The sequence below is a fragment of the Crotalus tigris genome, unplaced genomic scaffold, assembly GCF_016545835.1.
Source record: "Crotalus tigris isolate CLP2741 ecotype Arizona unplaced genomic scaffold, ASM1654583v1 scf7180000017549.6302385, whole genome shotgun sequence".
Lineage (NCBI taxonomy): Eukaryota > Metazoa > Chordata > Lepidosauria > Squamata > Viperidae > Crotalus > Crotalus tigris.
In genome coordinates, this window is record NW_024096467.1 from 3,680,957 (window position 1) to 3,701,733 (window position 20,777).

General features: G+C 37.3%; 1 protein-coding gene across 1 annotated transcript in view; it reads right to left on the bottom strand.

The window, feature by feature from the left end:
* Window positions 1-20,777, bottom strand: part of PLD1 (phospholipase D1) — a 164,573-nt gene that overhangs the window by 99,195 nt on the left and 44,601 nt on the right.

The following is a 20,777-nucleotide window of genomic DNA, read 5'->3' on the forward strand; positions in this document are numbered from 1 at the left end:
GGTGCTCTCTGAGCTTGGTTGTTTCCTTGCAGACATTTAATTACTCAAATCAGGTAACATTATCAGCCTATACATAGATTAACACCAACTTTAACATCAGACTAATAATCAAGAAATAAACAATATCTCAATCAAGACACTACCATGCAAGCCAACAGCAAACAGCCCAACCAAAGAATCTCTAAGACCATCTCCATCAACACTGACAGGCAAGCCACTAGAATATAAAGTGGGGTCTCCAAACTTCGTAACTTTAAGGTTTGTGGACTTCAACTTCCAGAATTCCTCAGCCAGCCCAGGCTTGCTGAGGAATTATGGGAGTTGAAGTCCAGAAGTCTTAAAGTTGCCACGTTTGAAGACCAGTGATACAAACTGAGAGCAAACCCCATCCTTACCAGCACTGATGATGTTAACTAGTTTGGGTAATGAAACGTCTGCAAGAAATAACCCAGCTCAGAGAGGAACAAGGACCCCTCATTTCAACCCTGAGCTACAAATATTCTGCTATCAGTACATATGTACATGAATATGACACGTCCATGTCCATCCTTAGTTGTAGAAGATCGTGAATAGGTTTGAACTAGCCGCTTTGTTTCAATAACCCAATTCACTTATGGAGTTGTTGTATACCAATAAAGGAGAGTATTTGTAGCTCAGGGTTGAAATGAAGGGTCTTTGGTTCTCTCTGAACTTGGTCATTTTCTTGCAGAAGTTTCATTACCCACACTATGTGATATCATCAGTACTAGGAGTTGTTGTGGGAAGAAAAGGAAGAGACCATGCTACATATGCTTTTTTGAACTCCTGAAACAAAAGCAGGTTAAACATTCAATTAACTAAATAAATATACAAATATACAATTGGCACAACACTACCCAGAACATTTCACTGTGAATCCTCATTTTAATGGTTACATTGGAAGGTGGATGTTGATATTAAGGAAAATCCATTGAATCAAAGAGTAGTACATTGTGGGGATTCATGTCATTTGCATGATAATACAATTGTATAAATCTCATAAATTCACCCAAATGACATCATTTGCCCAATATTATCATGCACAGCATGACCTCCTTGTTTTAGTGAAAGAGCAATTCTTGGGTAAAATAGAAGGAAATTGGTTTTTAAAATAACTGTATTACAACATGTATGACCTATATTCACTTATATTCACTAAAGTGTCCTTCAAACGTCTTACCCTGTCCATTCCATTTTAAGAACACATTGCAGGCCAGTTTCATTAAACCAGAAATAAATCATTATACTAATATAGATTACAAATGGCAACAGCATCCGCACGTGATAACGAACTGCAAGATATTCATTCAATTTTCAAATGCCCTGCAGAATTCATTCCATCTCCAAATGCCTACATTTCCAGAGTTGATTGCTCAATTAATTAAGCAATTTATATCTTGTTCTTTGAATTCACTGGTACCACTCATGGCATTTCATTGAAAACAATGAAAACCAATGTTACTCTGAACAAAGCTTTTAAAAGCATATAAAAGCCTATTAAGAATTTTCTAATAAGAGCAGGCTGAAGGCAAGTGACATTTTTCAAATCAAATTTTACTCTGTCTCTGGAGCAAATGCCTCCCTAAAGAATTTTAACAGGGAAAGAATATTTTTAACTTTTAACCTGATTAGAAGTCAGAAGGCATCTTGGACAAAGAAAGTGCTTTCATGCTGTTGCCAAGAAAATTACATAGATGTGTCTACAAAAGTCACTGAGTTGAGAACTCTAATTTAGCTGCTTAAAGGACTTGGCACGGGTCTTCTCTTACCTGACTCCCATAATTGCACAATATAACTCTCACGCTGCTGAAAATTGTGGGATTGAAGTCTGCATATCTGGAGAACGAGAAGGCTGTGGATGCTCTGTTTATTTTTTGTCAGAACAGCCATAATCTCCCCTGGACTGGAAGCTTTATAACAAAAAATGTCCCAAAGGTGCTTTTTTCAAAAGGCAACTGGACTTTTTTTGCTTTTCGTTGAACGAGTTTCACTTCTCATCCAAGAAGCTTCTTTAGTTCTGACTGAATGGTGGAGAATGGAAGCATTTATATTCCTTACAGTTAGCTGGTTGTTAGAACTCTTTCTGAGAGTCGTTGAAGCCACTTGGTGGGTTATCTGTGCCCTCAAGGTCATCTGAACAGTGCAAATGGGTTGCCTCTTGTTGTAGTGGCACAGTGGTTAGAATGCAGTATTGCAGGGTAATTCTGCCCACTGCCAGCAGTTCGATTCTCACTGACTCAAGGTTGACTCAGCCTTCCATCCTTCTGAGGTCAGTAAAATAAGGACCCAGATTGTTAGGGGTGATATGCTGACTCTGTAAACCACTGAGAGAGGGCTGTAAAGCACTCTTACAGCCTTAGACAGGCTGCAAAGCTGTGAAGCAGTATATAAGTTTAAGTGCTATTGCTATTGCTAGTGCTTTTGAAAAAGCACACTTGGAACAACCAGGATCTGGATGACTGAGAATCTCCATAGACATATAATAAAAAATGTTCTTGAAATGATAAATGTTCGGGAGAAAAGAAGCAAGCAAGGCAAGAATTCATTACAACTTTGCTAGCTATTTTAAGATACTCACGGACCTGTTTCTCCAAAATGGAAGCTATCATAGGTATTGGACAATCACCCTCTTTGTGAACTTTGCATTATTTAAAAAAGCACAACTACAGTAAACTTTTCAACCGTCTCTCTCCCCACCACTGAAAAATAATTTTAAAAATCCCTTTATATCTCCAGAATATCTGGCTGGAAACCTCAGTTATCTTTCCCATTATCACCCCCTTCTGTGCTCAAAAATAACAAGAAATTATCCAGGGTAAGACTGCAAAAGGGCAGAATTTGCAGAAAGCTCATTAATTGCTAACCTCACTGTAGACATCATCCTTGGATATTACATTTAATAATAATAATAGTAAAGTTGGAATGGACCTTGGAAGTCATCTAATCCAACCCCCTGCTCAGGCAGGAAACCCTATACCATTTTGGACAAATGGCTGTCCAGTCTCTTCTTAAAAACTTCCAGTGTTGGAGCATTCACTGCTTCTGGTTGTTCCACTGGTTAATTGTTCTAACTGCCAGGAAGTTTCTCCTTAGTTCTACGTTGCTTCTCTCCTTGATTAGTTTCCACCTGTTGCTTCTTGTCCTGCCTTTAGGCACTTTGGAGAATAGCTTAACTTCTTCTTCTTTGTGGCAGCCCCTGAGATATTGGAACACTGTTATCATGTTCCTCCTCGTCCTTCTCTTCATTAAACTAGACATACCCAATTCCAGCAACCGTTCTTTATATGTTTTAGCCTCCAGTCCCCCAATCATTTTTGTTGCTCTTCTCTGTACTCTTTCTAGAGTCTCAACATCTTTTTTACATCACGGTGACCAAAACTGGATGCAGTACACTTTACACTTTAATATATACCATCTGGATAAGTGTAGTGGTGTGGGGATGATTGGAGGAGCCAGGAGGAAGAGCCACAGACTAGGCACAACAATAAAATAAGAGGCAGCTGAGCCCACAGAAGGAATGGGGGCATGGCAAAAAAACTCAAAAGGGATGTCTATGGAGATTCTCAGTCATCCAGGCCATAGTTTTCCCAAAGATGCTTTTTCATGAGGCAACTGGGCTTTCTTCTTTTTCTTTGAAGACGTTTCGCTTCTCATCCAAGTAGCTTGTTTAGCTGAAGCTGAAGCTGAAGAAGCTTCTTTGATGAAAAGGGAAATGTCTTCAAAGAAAAAGAAGGAAGGAAGGAAGGAAGGAAGGAAGGAAAGAAAGAAAGAAAGAAAGAAAGAAAGAAAGAAAGAAAGAAAGAAAGAAAGAAAGAAAGAAAGAAAGAAAGAAAGAAAGAGTTGCCTTGTGAAAAAGCATCTTTAGGATCTCAGAAGGGACCCTTCCCAGTTTCTTGGGCTGTAAAAGTGAAGAAGAGAGGTACTTGCGAGATTCTGCTAATGTAACCTGAGAATAAAATTAGAACTAGCACTTCGAGTTGCATTTCGAGCCGAGGTGGCGCAGCAGTTAGAGTGCAGTACTGCAGGCCACTTTAGCTGACTGTGTTCAGCAGGTCAGCGGTTCAAATCTCACCGGCTCAAGGTTGACTCAGTCTTCCATCCTTCCGGGGTAGGTAAAATGAGGACCCAGATTGTTGGGGGGCAATGTAAATATATATATATACATTGCTTACTGGTGTACACCGCTTAGAGAGTGCTTGCACTTAAAGCGGTATATAAGTCTCATAAATAAATAAATAAATAAATTTCTTATCCAGACTGTCTTGCAAGGGTGACAATAAGGTACGGGTTCGTTGTCCAATATCTATGTTAGATTCCAGTTTGAAGAAAAATTCCTTGAACAGCTATAAGAATAGATATTCTATAAGTTACTTAAATGCATAGCAAAATATTTCACAACTTCCTGTAGAATAATATGGAAAAATCTGAAGCACTACATGGGTCTGACTCACAGTCAGTCATCAGACCCGATCTCTACAAATTTCTTTTGTAAACAATATAATGTTTTGGGCCAGATTTGCAGGGTTGGGAATTGCCCTGCATTTCTACATTACGTTCAACATTGCAAACAATAGCAGGAAGGACCTAGTAGGGCACAGCTACCGTATTCAACATTTTTTCTGTTTCTGTAAGACCAGAGTTATGGTCTTTTTATGAGGCTTCAAACAACCAGCATTTACATTATGCCTTATTTTCTCCTCCAACTCAGCTATTTTTCTTTAAAAAAAAAAAAAACCTGTGATCCAATTCATTTCCCAAAGGGTAAATCTAGACACTTGCAATCACAGAAGGTGTCTTATGTGATTAAATGACTTTCCCTAAGAAAATTCCCAAATCAGGTGTTAACACCTCAAGAGAAATAGACTTACCAGACTTTTCCTGATGTGTTAGATTTGCTTAGCTTACAGGTGGCCAGGGAATTCCATGTTTTTTTTTCTGTGAATATTTCTGACTAGCTTATTGCAACAATATCCACACTTCATTTTCATATTTTGTAAAACTCATTTCAGCTTTTCCATATCTTCTTAAAACATGTCAGCTGCTAACCCTTAGGGTCCCTCCACTTATTCCCCCCCCCCGTTTTTATCAGAATAACAGAATAATAGAGTTGGAAGGGATCTTGGAGGTCATCTAGACCAACCCCCTACTCAAGCAGGAAACCTTATGCCATTTCAAACAAATGGTTGTTCAATCTCTTCTTGAAAACCTCCAGTATTGGAGCACCTACAACTTCTGGAGACAAGTCGTTCCACTGATTAATTGTCCTCACTCTCAGGAAATTTCTCCTTAGTTCTAGATTGGTTCTGTCCTTGATTAGTTTCCATCCATTACTTCTTATTCTGCCTTAAGGTGCTTTGGAAAATAGGTTGACCCCCTCTTCTCTGTACAGCCCCTTAGATGTTAAAACACTGCTATCATGTTACCCTTAGTCCTTCTTTTCATTAAACTAGACATACCCAATTGCTTCAACCATTCATCTCTAGTCCCCTTTTTGAAGGGATGTAGACAACCGAACCGATCATCTCTGAATAACATGTAATCTGTGTCCTCACATTTTATATTTGGTTTAAATATAGAGATATGAGTATATATGACTGAAGCCTAAGGCAAGTTCTCATTAAAACTATTCCTAGAGATGAAACTCTTTTGCATGAATGGCTTAAAACTAAATTGAGTGAAAATTTCAATCTGTTTTACTTTTTGGTCTGGAAAGAAGAAACCACAGGTCAGCACAACGGTTAGAAAATGCATCCTGTTTATTTTCAGGAAAAAAAAAAATAAGAAGTATGCCCAGTGTTCATAACTCAGATGAGTGTTTGAGGCCTTCTTTGCCATAAAAAAAAATAGCATTTCACTAGATTGGATGTTGACAGTGTTAAACAAACAGCCATTAAAAAAGTCATGCTTCTCATAAAAGGAGACATTCACAAGGAAACGTAAGCCTGAACACACAAGTGGAAAGGCTGAAAATAAAAAAATAGATAGTTTTGGAACATCCTGAGTTGCTAGCTTGTTACTTGGATGGGGTCCTAACCATGTGTTCAAATCAAATAAGATGGATAATAATTACAAAGATGTCTCAAAAGGTTAACCAAGAGATTTTCTTCTATTCACTTCAGCTTCTAATTAATCTGGAGGAATTTACTAAAAGGCTGACTTCAAGTCCATATCTTGACTCATCCTTTTTTTGGTAACACGATTTATTAACTAATCACTACTGGTTAAGTTCACTTATTGGATAGAACCCTGACAATAAGATATAGCCTAAGTTATAGCTCAATATGTAATGCACAAATTTAGTCAATTTTGGCTTATTTATTAAACTGTGGTAAAACAAATCATGGTGGAACATGAGTTATGAATTCAGTCAATGGCTTAATTTACATATAATGAAAAGCAACACTGTGTTTTGTTTCTACGTGGTTTAGTATTAAATGCATTCTAGGCCATAATGATATTTTGTAAGCATCTCATTTTAAAAAAAACAACCCAAAACCCCTGCTTAGTGACAGATATATTTTGAAAACTGAAGGGATTTTATTATGCTTAAGCTTGATATTAGTAGTTATATTTTATAATCATTTTATAAATATATATTTTTGTTTATGTGCAAGCAGCTTTGTAGGTGCCTTATACTGGGAAATTATTTACATAAAAGCAAATGTTTTATGTTCTATATACAGGTGATTGCTTACATGGGTTGGAAAATTGTTGGAAGAAAAGTCTGCATCCTGGTTCATCCAAGCCAGGGATAAACAACATGGCAACTGCTTTAGAAAGAAGGTTGCAGTTTATTGAAGAGCCAGACAAAAAGATGGTTCTGGCAGGAAAGACCAGAGAAAAAAGGGCTGAGTACATGTGGGGAGTGGGTTTTTATACTCTCTGAAGCTTTTTGTTTGGAGTTGCTTCCTTTTCCTGTTTCAGGCTTTGTATTTCCTGTGTCACGTATTCTGACCTGAGTCTGGGTGTGCCCTTCTGGTATTCTGATGGTGATGGGTTAGTCCTGTTATGACCAAAGGTCACATCCTACTTCCCTGGTGCTGGGGCTAATGACTCTTAGAGTTTGGGTGGGGTACGCAGATTTTAGGTGTCTTTTCTTGATGGTTTACATATGCATTTGTATAGAACTGGCTTCTGCTTGGGACAGACAGACAGACAGACTTGGGGGCAGGGTTGGTTTCTGCTTTTAAAATCCTTTTGAGGAAATATATTTTTCTGCCCTTTTAATATTTCCTTCTCTGGGGGGGGGGGACTGACTTCCCACACATGAAAGAAGTAAGATGAGATTCAGTGGTCCAGGAAATAGGCAAGGGGGAAGGTGAGTTAACCTGGGTTGATGTGTATGAGTCACCACCTTGGAATTTGTTTTTCTGTGCTTTCTTACTCCTGGTACCGAGACTTGAGTCTCTTTGTTCTGAAAGAGTATAAAAAGTGGAAGAAATCTTTTCTGTGTGTGCCTTCATCCCTTTAAGCAGCCACTCTGTTTTGATCAAAATAAAAGTTGTTTTCTTGCTAAAACCTTGGCTCAGGAGTTTCTTTAGCTTTTTAAAATTCCTGATTAACCCAGAGAAGTTTGTGAGGTTAAGAGAACCTTACAGCCTGCACATAAACAAAAATATATATTTATAAAATGATTATAAAATATCACTACTAATATCAATATAAAGTGATTACAAAATAACACTACTAATATCAAGCTTAAGCATAATAAAATCCCTTCAAAACCTCCATTTAAAGGGAGCGAAGAACTATGTATGTTTCTCAATCAATCAAATTTATTCATCTGAATACTACTGTAGCTTACATTGCCCAAATACTGTGCACCATTATCTTCACAGCTATGAAAGCTAGAAATTTTATTTTAGTGTTTTTTTTTAAAAAAGAGGGATGATAAAGAGTGGTGTAATTACATCAGAAGTAGTGAGATCTCTGTTCAATTTCCTCTCTTCGCTGTAAATTAACTGGATAACTTTACAACAGTAGGAAGCTTCTAGCCTCAAAGGATCACATAAGGTGGTTGGAAAGATAAAACTGGGACAATAAAACCATGAAAGTGCTAATCCTTCCGTAAAACCCACCTCAGAAATCCATATTAATAACACAACAAAACTCTTCTTAGGTCTGAGGAATAATGCACCAAAGAGAGCAATAGGAGTTTTAATCAGTAACTTTAATGGAGACAAACTTCCAGCTTTCTGGACCTTTTTTTTTTTTTTTGCAGCTGAATAACTCCACATAAAAACAAAATTCATAGTCACAGCTTGGTCCATCTCTGAACTAAACATAGCTAGTCAGTCCCTTAATTACAAGGTCTCAAAATGTTGTTATAATTATGCCACAGAGAGTTTCTTATTGGCAATCCCTGACTCATCTGGAAACAGCTGTTCTGAGATTCTATCAATTGTCTCTGACAATTCTTATTTATCCATCCATCCATCCATCCATCCATCCATCCATCCATCTATCCATCCATCCATCTTATTGAATATATATAATTTTTCATTGAAAGTTTTAACAACAGTAGTAAGAATACAAATTAAAATAGAACAAAGAAGAAAGGAAGAAAAAAAACTAAGTGCAAAATAAATGAACGTAGAAGAAAATAAAAAGATATAAAGAAAGATTTTAAAAAGTGGCTTCTGATCTTCACAGAAGTTATAAGTACAATTATATTTTAACCTTGCTATCTAATCATCAAAACCAGAAACCACAAGTTCATTTATTTCTTTTTTTTTATGTCAAAAGTCCATAAAGGCTTTCCAGTCACCAGTAACTCTAGAGTCTACACATTGTCTTTTCTCTAACCAGTGACTCTTTTTTAGCTGTTTATCCATCACTCTGACAATTCTTCTAAGCCTTTCGTGTCAATCCCTTCCTCTCAACAAGCTGATATACAACTTTTCCTCAACCTTTGAGCTACAGATTTTAAGACTGACTGATGGCCTCAGAACTGCCTTAGCCAACCTGTTAAGTCTGAATAGACTAGCTGGCTAGTGAGAGCTGTAGACTAATATATCTGAAGTTTCATACTGTAGATTGTAAAAATAAAATCAAAAGGGCTGAGGTCAAATAAAAAAAAATCCAAAGCATAATTCTTTAGTTTGTGGCTCAAATATAGGCTCTATGTTAGTTCAGGCTCTGTGCATTATACAAACTTAGCTATTTGGACTAGTTCAGTCAAGTGGGATTCAATTTACCTGTATTTGTATATACCATAGGTACAATTAAAGTTCGCTAGTTATTCCCTTGGGATGTTGAAAGCAACATACATTCTATAGATTAACCTTTTATCTTTCTCCTCTCACCTGTGACTTTCACGCACACTTTTTTTTCCAAGTTTGCTATCCAAGCAAATAGACGAGTACTATGAACTAACACTGTTTATTACAATACATTACCATCCAAAACCACTTTTCAAAAAAATAGCTACAGATCCAAAAGTAACAATATAAAGCTGGAAATCCAAACTGAGTTAATATTATCCGTTTTTCTGATTACTGATTTCTTACAAGTGGTCCATACAGCACCTGGTTATGTAGTAGCAAAACGTAATAAATGACCAGAAACACCATGGTTTTGTTGATTATTAGAAATTAAGATTAGTTGACTGATATTAAAGTAATTAACCATTTTCCTCAGAGTAGCTCTCTTATTTATTAGTACTCATTTCCAGGTAAATGAGTTGGAGACTAACTTAACAACATATCTATCCATAGAAAGAAGAACTTTGATGGTTTTCACATACAATTAATTATTTAAGAGTCGAGCAGGCTAAAAATGTGACAAATAAATGTGCACAAGATTACAGACTTAAAAAGTTTCCATCCAAGCAATTTATTCAAAAAAATTAAAAGTTTGTTCAAGTCAAGCTTGATTCTAGTGACTTACAGTTTACATAGACATATCCATGCAGTTATCAGATTCCATTTGGGAAATCTGTTGCTGCTTTTTGTTATCATACTAGAACATAGAACAACGGGGTGGGAAAGGACCATGGAAATCTTCTAGTTCAACCCTCTGCTTAAGTAGAAGATCCAAAATCAGATAAACATATAAAATATGGCTATTTTGTTGTCCTGCCATGGTAGCTCATGGGTAACCCTTTCTATTTTACAGTTTCCCAGTTTCTTGCATGTTATGATTTGCCATAACAAAGATGTCTTCATCAAATATGGATGAACTTTCTATTAACTGGACTAATATGTAGCATTCTAATTCTTTTGTTAGAGTTATTATAATGAAGTCATTTCTTCATCTATCAAGATCGCTTATCATCAAGATCTGTTATCTTCTCTTAAATTAATTTGATCATGGATCCACGGGCCAGTGTTACCAGACAAACAGAAGATATTTGGTATGGTAACAGTACCTGGAGTTCAGGTATTTATTATTCCAATTTATAGAGCTACCCATCTCAAAAATATTATTCTCGATTGCTCAAAATAAATTAAATTAAATTATAAAATCATCAAATAATGATTTAAGAACCATAAAAAATGATATAGAAACCATTCAAAATTCATGGCCAAATTAGATCACATCCATCAACTAACTGATGATGCAGCTAATTATATATGCTCTATACAAAGACTAGTGATATTATGGAACTGTTTTGTAAAACCAAATGCAATGGAAATGGAATACAAAAAATTATCCAGACCTTCATTTAGCAGATTTCAGATACAACCTAAATTTATATTTAGACTTTACCCCTGAAATAGCGGACACACTTGTTGTCTCTGAAGTCTTCCAGGGCCATTAATGTTACTTACTTATTTGTATTAATTTGTATAATCTGTGTTATTATGTGTAGAATTTTAGCCTCACTCCTGTTAATTTACATTGCTTGTATAATTACTTAATGTTCAACTGACCTGGATTGACACTAATGATGTAAGAATGTTGATGCACACCTATACAAGTGTAAATTAGATCAATTATGTATATGTGGATTTAACAGACACCCTTTCTCCAAATGGGCCATTACATTGAAGCTTTAAGCTTTGCTTAAAGTGCCTGTTGTCAAATAAGACAACAATTAATGGGTGTTGAAGAACTGTGAAAAGAACTTAAAGGTGAATGAACAGGATGAAAAGAGGTAGGGGTGATCTGATCATCTACAGAGAATGAATGAAAATAATAGTTGAAAAACCAATATAGACTTGAACAATCGGCCCTAACCAACAAAATAAAATTTAATGTGGAGAAAAGCAAGGTTTTACACTTAGGCAGGAAAAACCAAAGGTACAAATGCAGATTAGGTGAAATCTGGCTCAAAAACAGTAACTGTGAGAGGAACCTTAGAGTACTAATGGACTACTACTTAAATATGAGCCAGCAGCGTGTGGCAGCAGCCAAAAAAGCTAACACAATCCTTGGTTGTATAAAGGGAGGCATAAAATCAAAATTATGTGAAGTATTAGTACTGCTTTATAAAGCCTTAGTAAGGCCACACCTGGAATACTGCATCCAGTTTTAGTCACCACATTACAAAAAAGATGTTGGGACTTTGGAAAAAGTGCAAAGAAAAGCAACTAAGATGATTAAAGGTCTGGAGACTAAAACATACAAAGAACGGTTGCAGGATTTGGGTTTGGCTAGTTTAGAGAAAAGAAGGACTAGTGGGGACATGATAGTAGTATTCCAGTATTTGAGAGGTTGCCACAAAGAGAAGGAGGTCAACTTATTTTCCAAAGCACCAGAGGGCAGTACAAGAAAAAATGGATGGAAATGAATCAAGGAGAGAAGCAACCTGGAATTAAGGAGAAACTTCCTAACAGTGAAGACAATTAACCAATGAAACAGCTTGCCTTCAGAGGTTATATATGCTTTATCACTGGAGGTTTTTAGGAAAAGACTGGATATTCAATTGTCCAAAATGGTATAGGGTTTCCTGCTTGAGCAGGGAGTTGGATTGGAAGGCCTCCAAGGTCTCTGTTCTGATTGATTGATTGATTGATTGATTGATGGATTGGTTGGTTCGTTGACTATATGAAGCTAAGTGATAGGTTGAAGGAAGGGGAAGGCCGAGAAAGTTGTGACTAGGTAGGGTTGATGAAAACCTTTAAAAGAACAGTGATAAGATAAAAAAAGATAAAAGGCATTATATAAAATCATTATTGAAGTAGAGGCAGGAAGGAGGATAGACAGCAGGAATAGAAAATTATGGAGAAATACAGAAATACAGCAACTAGTTTACCTATATTTCCTTTCTGGATTTCTTATTCCTTTGCATAATGTTGCCTATCCCGAAAGGGAATAGAGCTATGGGCATATATGTGCATATCAAATTATTCAAGTAAGAAAATTTCATTTACTTCTGATAAGCTCTACGGTTGCTAAGGAAATCTATTTAAAATAAGAATTCTACAAGGTACAAATGTCTGGTTACATTTCAACAATATGAAGCCATAATGTGGTTTGTTTGAGTTTTATTTCATATGATGTGCAACACAGCCATTACGTTTATTCACCAAAGGATGCTTAAGCTGTGGTTTAGCTAGATAAAAACAGAAAGCCCAGAAATCTTTACAATGCATATAAGAGAATATGGAAAACAAAATAGATTTTTGTGCCAAGCTTTCCTTATTAGCTTAATGAAAAAGTCCAAAGCAGCAGTGTTTCACTTTCATTTGCAATCATACATTTTCTTTGGCTATCATAAATATTTCCAAAAGTCTTTTTTTTTAAAGAAAAAAGAAAATTAACTGCATGCTTTTAATTATCTTAATGCTAGCAACATACAGTACCAGTCCCTGCTGTTGCTTTTGTATATCATTCTGAAAGCTATTCTGGGATCCTTATATAATAGACCAGGCAGATAAAATAACCACCTGCCAAATCAGATTCTTGCGCACGATGTTTCTAGTCTGTCAAAATGAATGACAGCATTGGAATTCTATCTGGCATTCATTCTTTCCACTGCACCAAGTGGGCTGAGACAGAGGAGATGATTATGTTTCATATAATAAGAGCTCAACCTAGTCAGTTACACTAGTTTTACTGATGGTGAAAAGAGATGGTCCCTTAATCCTTGGTGGTGGTAGTAGTAGTAGTAGTAGTAGTAGTAGTAGTAGTAGTAGTAGTAACAATAACAATAATAAAGTTGGAAGGGAACTTGGAGGTCTTCTAGTCCAACCCCTACTCAGGCAGGAAACCCTATACCATTTCAGACAAATGGCTGTCCGGTCTCTTCTTAAAAACTTCCAGTGTTGGAGCATTCACAGCTTCTGGAGGCAGGCTGTTCCACTGGTTAATTGTTCTAACTGTCAGGAAATTTCTCCTTAGTTCTAGGTTGCTTCTCTCTTTGATTAGTTTCCTTCTGTTGCTTCTTGTCCTGCCTTCAGGTGCTTTGGAGAATAGCTTGACTCTCTCTTCTCTGTGGCAGCCCCTGAGATATTGGAACATTGCTATCATGTCCCCCCTTGTCCTTCTTTTCGTTAAACTAGACATACCCAATTCCAGCAACCTTTCCTTATATGGTTTTCAGTACTTGAATTGTTAGAAATCCTCTAACTGAGGGCCAAGTCCTCGACTTGCAACAGTTCGATTAGTGACTGTTCAAAGTTACAACAGCACTGAAAAAAAGTGATTTATGACTGCTTTTCACACTTATGAGTGTTGCAGCATCCTCATTGTCCCATGATCAAAATCAGATGATTGGCAACTATTTCATATTTATGACAGTTGCAGTTTCCTGGGGTCATATAAACCCCCTTTGAGACCTTCTGACAAGCCAAGTCAATGGGGATGCCCAATTCACTTAACAACTGTATCACTAATTTAACAACTGATTTACCTAAAGCAAGAAAGGTCATAAAATGGGGCAAAATTCACTTAAATGTCTCACTTAGCAATAGAAATTTTGGGCTCAATTATATACAGTAAATACTTCCACAAGGCCCATCACTCAGTTGACTGGATGCCACGACAGATGTGCAACTGCACAGATTATTTGGTTAATCAACATAATATCTGAAGTTATGACAGACTCCCCCCCCCCAAAGCTAATTACAACCCAGTTCTGAAGTTCTGTTCCACCCTGAGATCACATGACCACATTTTGGTCACTTGCCAGCAAACCCGCATTTATGGTTTCAGTGCCCCATGGCCATGTGACCACAATTTATGACTTTTTTCTGGAAATCAACATTTACCTCCACGGTCAATAAAAAAATGCCTCATAGCAAAAAATGGGCTTGCTTAACCACCATGGTGCTTGCTTAATGATCACTGCAAAGAAGATCGTAAAATTGGATTCAGTCATATGATGACCTGTTTTACAACTGTAAAAACTTTCAATCATAATTGCCAGGCTTAACTATGGTCTTAAGTTGAGGACTACCTGTATAGGATGCATTTATATCTTTAGAATTCTCCCTCTCTGTCTTCTCTTGATGTATCCAACATTTATTTCTTGGATATGTTTCCTCTCCTGTATAACAGTCAAGCACACTCTCAGGTGTTGTGAGAGGCTGAGTGCTTGTTTTCTTTGTTGTTGCAACATAGTTAAATGTACTTTATGTTATCAGATTGGAAACTTTACGAAGACTTCCATATATGTGAACTTGAATTCTTACTTTTTCTTTCTTGTTCATATCTGCTTGGAAGTTAGTACAGATATGTAGCTACCTGCCAATCAATCCAAATAATAATAATAATAATAATAATAATAATAATAATAATAATAATAATAATAACAAAATACAAAGACCTACAAATAGAAATAGAAAAACTGTGGCAAAAGCAAGCAAGGGTAGTACCAATAGTCATAGGCTCCTTGGGCGCAATCCCAAAACAACTGGAGCACCACTTGAACACCATTGGCATTGACAAATTTGCTATTAGTCAATTGCAAAAGGCGGCCTTATTAGGAACTGCTTCCATCCTGCGACGATACCTGTAATACCATCAAACATCTACATCTGCCTATCCCAGGTCCTGGGTAAGGACTCGATAGGTAGACAAAATGCCAAATCCAGTCTGAACATCTGGCTGACTGTGCGATGATTGATAATAATAGTAATAATGATGATGATGATGATGATGGAAGGGACCTTGAAAGTCATCTAGTCCAACCCCTGCTCTAGTTTCCTTCCTTTAAATCGGGGGTCCCCAACCCCTGGTCCGTGGACCAGTACTGGGCCGCGGCATGCCAGCAACAACAAGCAAAATCCCATCTGCAGGATGCAGGCCGCACACAAACAACACTCCTGTGATCTGCAGAAAAGCTCTCTCCACGGAACCGGTCCCTGGTTCCCAAAAGGTTGGGGACTTCTGCTTTAAATCATACTTCTACCTTAATAGTAATCATTATATAATACCTGAGGCTTTAATCAATACTTCCTACATCTATTTTTTTGCCTCAGAATTTTCCCTGAATGCCATTTGATTGGCATCAATTTATAGTCAAGCGTGATCTGATCTTCTGGGTCAACTGGCATTTTTATCCCCCAATTACTAATGAGATGACTTGACATCTTTGTGTGCTGCCATGGAAATTATTACAATAACACATGTTAGCTGATGTAGTTCTGGATGTGTGCTATAAGACTCACCGTAATTATATCTCATTCATAAAAACAAGCACAAAAACTCATTAAATTAAAGATGCCTACCCATTTATTTTATTTTATTTTATTTTTAAAATTTATAAGCCGCCCCACTCCTGAAGGACTCTGGGCGGCTAACATAAAAAACACATAAAACATAACAAAACAAACAGTACAAAGACAGTCATCCAGGGGTCAGGTTTTAAAAACCCCAGGCCTGCCGGAAAAGCCAGGTCTTAAGCAGCTTACGGAAGACCAACAGGGTGGGAGCGGTCCTAATCTCCAGGGGGAGCTGGTTCCAAAGCGTGGGCGCCATCACAGAGAAGGCCCTCCTCCGCAGCCCCACCAAATGGCACTGCTTGGCCGACAGGGCCTGAAGGAGGCCCAGCCTGTGGGATCTAACCGGACGTAGGGAACTATGAGGTAGTAGGCGGTCTCGCAAATAGCCTGGCCCTAAGCCATATTTGATCTCCCTCCCTTACAGACACTTTTAAAAAAAACCTTCATAACAATTTATGCAGCTGTTATACAACAATTTATATTTAAGAATGGCTTATTAAGTAATCCACCACTGGCTGGGTTTGTCCAGGAAATTATTATAAGCCATAAACAACGGGAAAAGAGAACACTGAAAAGCAAACAAACCACATTATGGCATAACATGTAGGTTACTATTGTACAGTATATTGCTGCACTACGCATCACAACCCATAATGAAAAACATCCTCTCCATGGACAGAGAATGAATCTGCTTAATGTAGAATAGTGGCAAATTAATTACATAGGGAAGGCCTCTGCCCAACTCTGATATTCTATGCCATCAAGTGGATGGCATAGAGCAGTGGTGGCGCAGTGGTTAGAATGCAGTATTAAAGGCTAATTCTGCTGACTGCTGGCTGCCAGCAGGTTAGCAGTTCAATTCTCACTGGCTCAAGATTGACTAAGTCAGTGGTGGCAAATCTATGGCACAGGTGCCAGAGGCAGCACTCGGAGCCCTCTCTGTGGACACATGTGCCGTTTCCCCAGACTTGCCTCCCCCTGTGACCCCCTCCTCTCCAGCAGCCACCCTGAAGGAGAGTTGCTCTTGAGCATGGCCCACACGGAGCAGTGTAGCCAAGGACATGGCAGCCAGGCAGCATAGACAAGAATCTGCTCTCACACCCCATCATGCAATTGATGCTGCAGAGCGCAGGCAGAGGGTGTGGCCACCATAGCGCTGCTGGGCTGCCTGGGCAATCTGTGGCGGGCCCTGGAGGTGGTGTGTGGTCCTGTGGGCAGGTGGGGCGGGGGATGGGGGTGGAGCAGGGGCAGGGCAGGGGGGTGGAGTGGGGCAGGGCTAGTTTTTGGCCACTCGGTCTCTAAAAGGTTCACCATCACTGGACTAAGTCTTCCATCCTTCCGAGGTGGGTAAAATGAGGACCCAGATTGTTGTGGGCAATATGCTAACTCTGTAAACCACTTAGAGAGGTTTGTAAAGCACTCCGAAAGCGGTATATAAGTCTAAGTGATATTGCTATTTTCTCAGGAAACCTTCTAAGAACATTTGACTGGAGGAGAGTTCAAGCTTTGATGGACTGGTATTTTCTTCATGCAAAACTTGTACTTTACCAAAGATATATTCCCAGTTAGACATTACTGGGAAAGAACACATTACACAAAATCTTTCCTGAATACAGTCAATATTCTATTGGATTGCTTTGTTTATTGGGACTTTCTGTAATGATTGACCACCTAGTTTTAAAGCAAAAAGACAGATTTCTCTTTTGTGCTGCACATCCCACAGATCCTATTGGGCATCGGTGGTAGTTAAGTCAATCATTTTGGGAGATATCAAATTTTCCCAACTTGCTCTGAGGGGTTAGGAATAGGACCCCACCTGTCCTTCAAAAGGCAATCATATTTAGCTACCGAGAAATATACAAATCTTAAGAGAGCTAGATAATATATAATTGTGTAAAATATGTGTATACCTGTAAGGATGGCAAACTCAATTATAATCCAATTATTCTAATTCATTCTAATCCTAATTGGGTAATTCTGGTTAGGCAAATTGGGCTAAACATCTTCCATCACCTAACACAATTGTGTGTTTGTGAGGTGGGGGGGCAGACATTACAGGCATTCTTAAGAAGCAGGATGGCATTAAAATGTGATAAATAATTCCTGGTGTTTTGCCCAAATTGTGAGAGACAGCAACTAAACAAAGATAATCCAATTAGTTTTACTGCTAAGTATAGATTTGGATGAACACATTTTTTTAAGACATAATGTGGTTTGTTCACTTGTAGTGTTGTGTAATTTTTACCCAGGTTTTAAAGTTTATAAAACATGGTTTATCAATTAACATGAAATGTGAATTTACAAAATTGTAGTTTGTTCAATCAAATATGGTTATTCTGATGAACCAAAATAAAGAATTCTTTATTTACTTACTAAATTATGTTTGTGCATTTTAAATCAGAAATAGTAGCAGCAAAATTAACCAGTGATAAAAAGAATAAAAACTAGATATATATGAAAACACATATAATTGGGGATCTTGGCAAATATTCATAGACAACAATTCTATCCAAAATATATTTTGTCCAAATAGTAATAACTGATTAAGAAAACTAATGAATGATGCCCAGTTTTGAATAAATTTATCCTTTCTAATAGGTTTTCTCAAATCTCCTTTTGTGCTGTGTTCATTTTTGCAGCCAAAACAATTCCCCACATTTTAAAATATCACTGCTCAAATAAAAATGCATTTTACTTTTTCAATATTTTGCAGGAACAGCTTCGTAATATTTTTCATGCTGCATCAGGGCAAATGTCACTGGAAATATATGATGTGACTCACTGTGAAATATTTCTTCAATTTTTTTCACAAGCTTTCAACCAAAAGGACTAACTGAGCATTGTCACTCTCCAATGATGTCTACCTGTCCCATTAGGTCTGGCAGGACAGGTATGCTTTGGTCCCATCTATTAGAGAGGACCATCTGGTGTGGCCAAGAAGCCCCACAAATTTTCGAATATCATACAACCAAAAATTGGATTGGCCCTGACCTAGTGGCCTTTCATGAGGATTTAAAAGACATGGTTGTGTCACCACACTTAGGGATCAGGATGAGTGGCAGAGGTCATGTTAATTTGCTAGTGGTAATTCTGAGGATTTTGTTTTTACCTCAGCTGCTGATTATGTGAGTATTATTTTTATAGTTATTTGTTTTATTATATTTATAACTGACCTGGAGTCATTAGTGGGGGACGTTGTGACTATATGTCTCCTAGTGGAAACACCAAGAGAAGGTCTGTATAAGACCAATATGGTCCACTGATTAAAAAAATAGTCTGAACTACGATCTTGAGTAACTGTAGGGTCATCAATATATCAGTGAACTTCCCAGATGGTCTATAAATACCCTCATAGCTCTTTATTCACATTTATAGCTTGCTTAATGTAATTACAACTGAACTAACTTCACACAATACACTGAATAATAAATTAACTCCAAGGGCTGAACCACTAAAAGAAAACATATCAATAACACTGAGAAAGTTAAGCTTATCTATGAGGGAGATGCGTGATTTCTAAATGTGATAGATAGATAGATAGATAGATAGATAGATAGATAGATAGATAGATAGATAGATAGATAGATAGATAGATAGATAGATAGACACAGATAATTTTGTTTTCAGCTGTATTGTTTAATGATGGTGTGTGAATAAACACACTGAAAACCATTATAGTTTAGTGCACAATTAGCAGTGAGTTACCTTTCATCAGCCTATTGACCTCCATATGAAACTGACATTTATAGAATTCCTAGCCAGTCTATTCATTAAAATTTCTGAGAATTGTATTTCAACACTAGAAAGTAGCAAAATTCTAATGTGAAATGAACCTATAGAAAGGGCATATTGCTGTAAAATGTTCCATTAGTGTAGAATGTTCTAAAGCAACATTGGAATTTTTCTCTGCTGCCCCAAAACCACAAGCAAATAGGCAAGTATTTTTCAAGTTAAACACTAGAAATAACCAGGCAGTCACAAAGCTGAGTTTGCCCTTTCAATTACCTACAGCAGGGGTTCCCAATTGGGGGTGCTCCCACCCCCTGGGGGTGTGAAACAATATTCCAGGGGGTGCAAAAACTTGGGTTTAAAAGTTTCAAAATTATAATGTATATGCATAATTTGTTGCCAACATTTCAAACTTTTGTAAGGGGTACGAGAATATATCAGAAGAGTTCTAGGGGTGCAGGGTACAGAAAAGGTTGGGAACCGCTGATCTACAGGGATAGGTTACATGTTGTGTGGTGTTAGAATATATCCACACTGATATATTCATGCAATTCTCAAAAGTTAATTCCCAGCAGCTCCAGATAAAGCAATCTGGATACTGGAGTAGAAGGAACTCCACTTCTGAAAATCTTGGACAGATCTAGGAGCTGATCTAGAAAGGCCAATTAAGATCAGACTCAACTTTGTAGTATGCAACTCATTTGGAGATACCGTATATTCCGGCGTATAAGGCGACCTGGCGTATAAGACGACCCCCGTCTTTGGCACCGAGTCGCATGCCTAGAAAGTCGTCTTATACACCGGAAACTACCGTAATTTCCGGCGTATAAGACGACTCGGTGTATAAGACAACCCCCGACTTCGGTGCCGATTTTACCGCTTGCAAAAGTCATCTTATACACCAGAAAATACGGTATGTAACTGAAGATCAGATTCTAATATCCATCAAGAAATTTGCCTTTCAGATTAAAATTTGGTGGAACATTCAAAATATTTTTAAAAGAAAGATAAAGTTACTCCTCAACTATTTTTGTTGGGTATTATTGTAGATTTTGATGTTAAGGAAACTAATTTGATGTTGAATTTAATAACAGCTGCAAGGCTGTTGGTAGGGCAATATTGGAAGAAGGATTGTTTGCCTACTATAGAAGAATGGACGCTTAAAGTGTCAAATTTAGTAGAAATGGCTAAGATTTCTGCTTATTTGAAGGATTATTCACAAGCAAGATACATTTCGGTTTGGAGAAAATGGATAGATTATATTCAGAATAAATATGGGACTAAAAAGTTCCATTTATTTTATGAATAAATTTTAGAATATTATTATTGTTATTACTATTATTATTAATAGTTTAGTATAGTGGAAATTTTATGATATTGTGTTGTTTATAAATTGGGATTTTAATTTGTTTATATGAT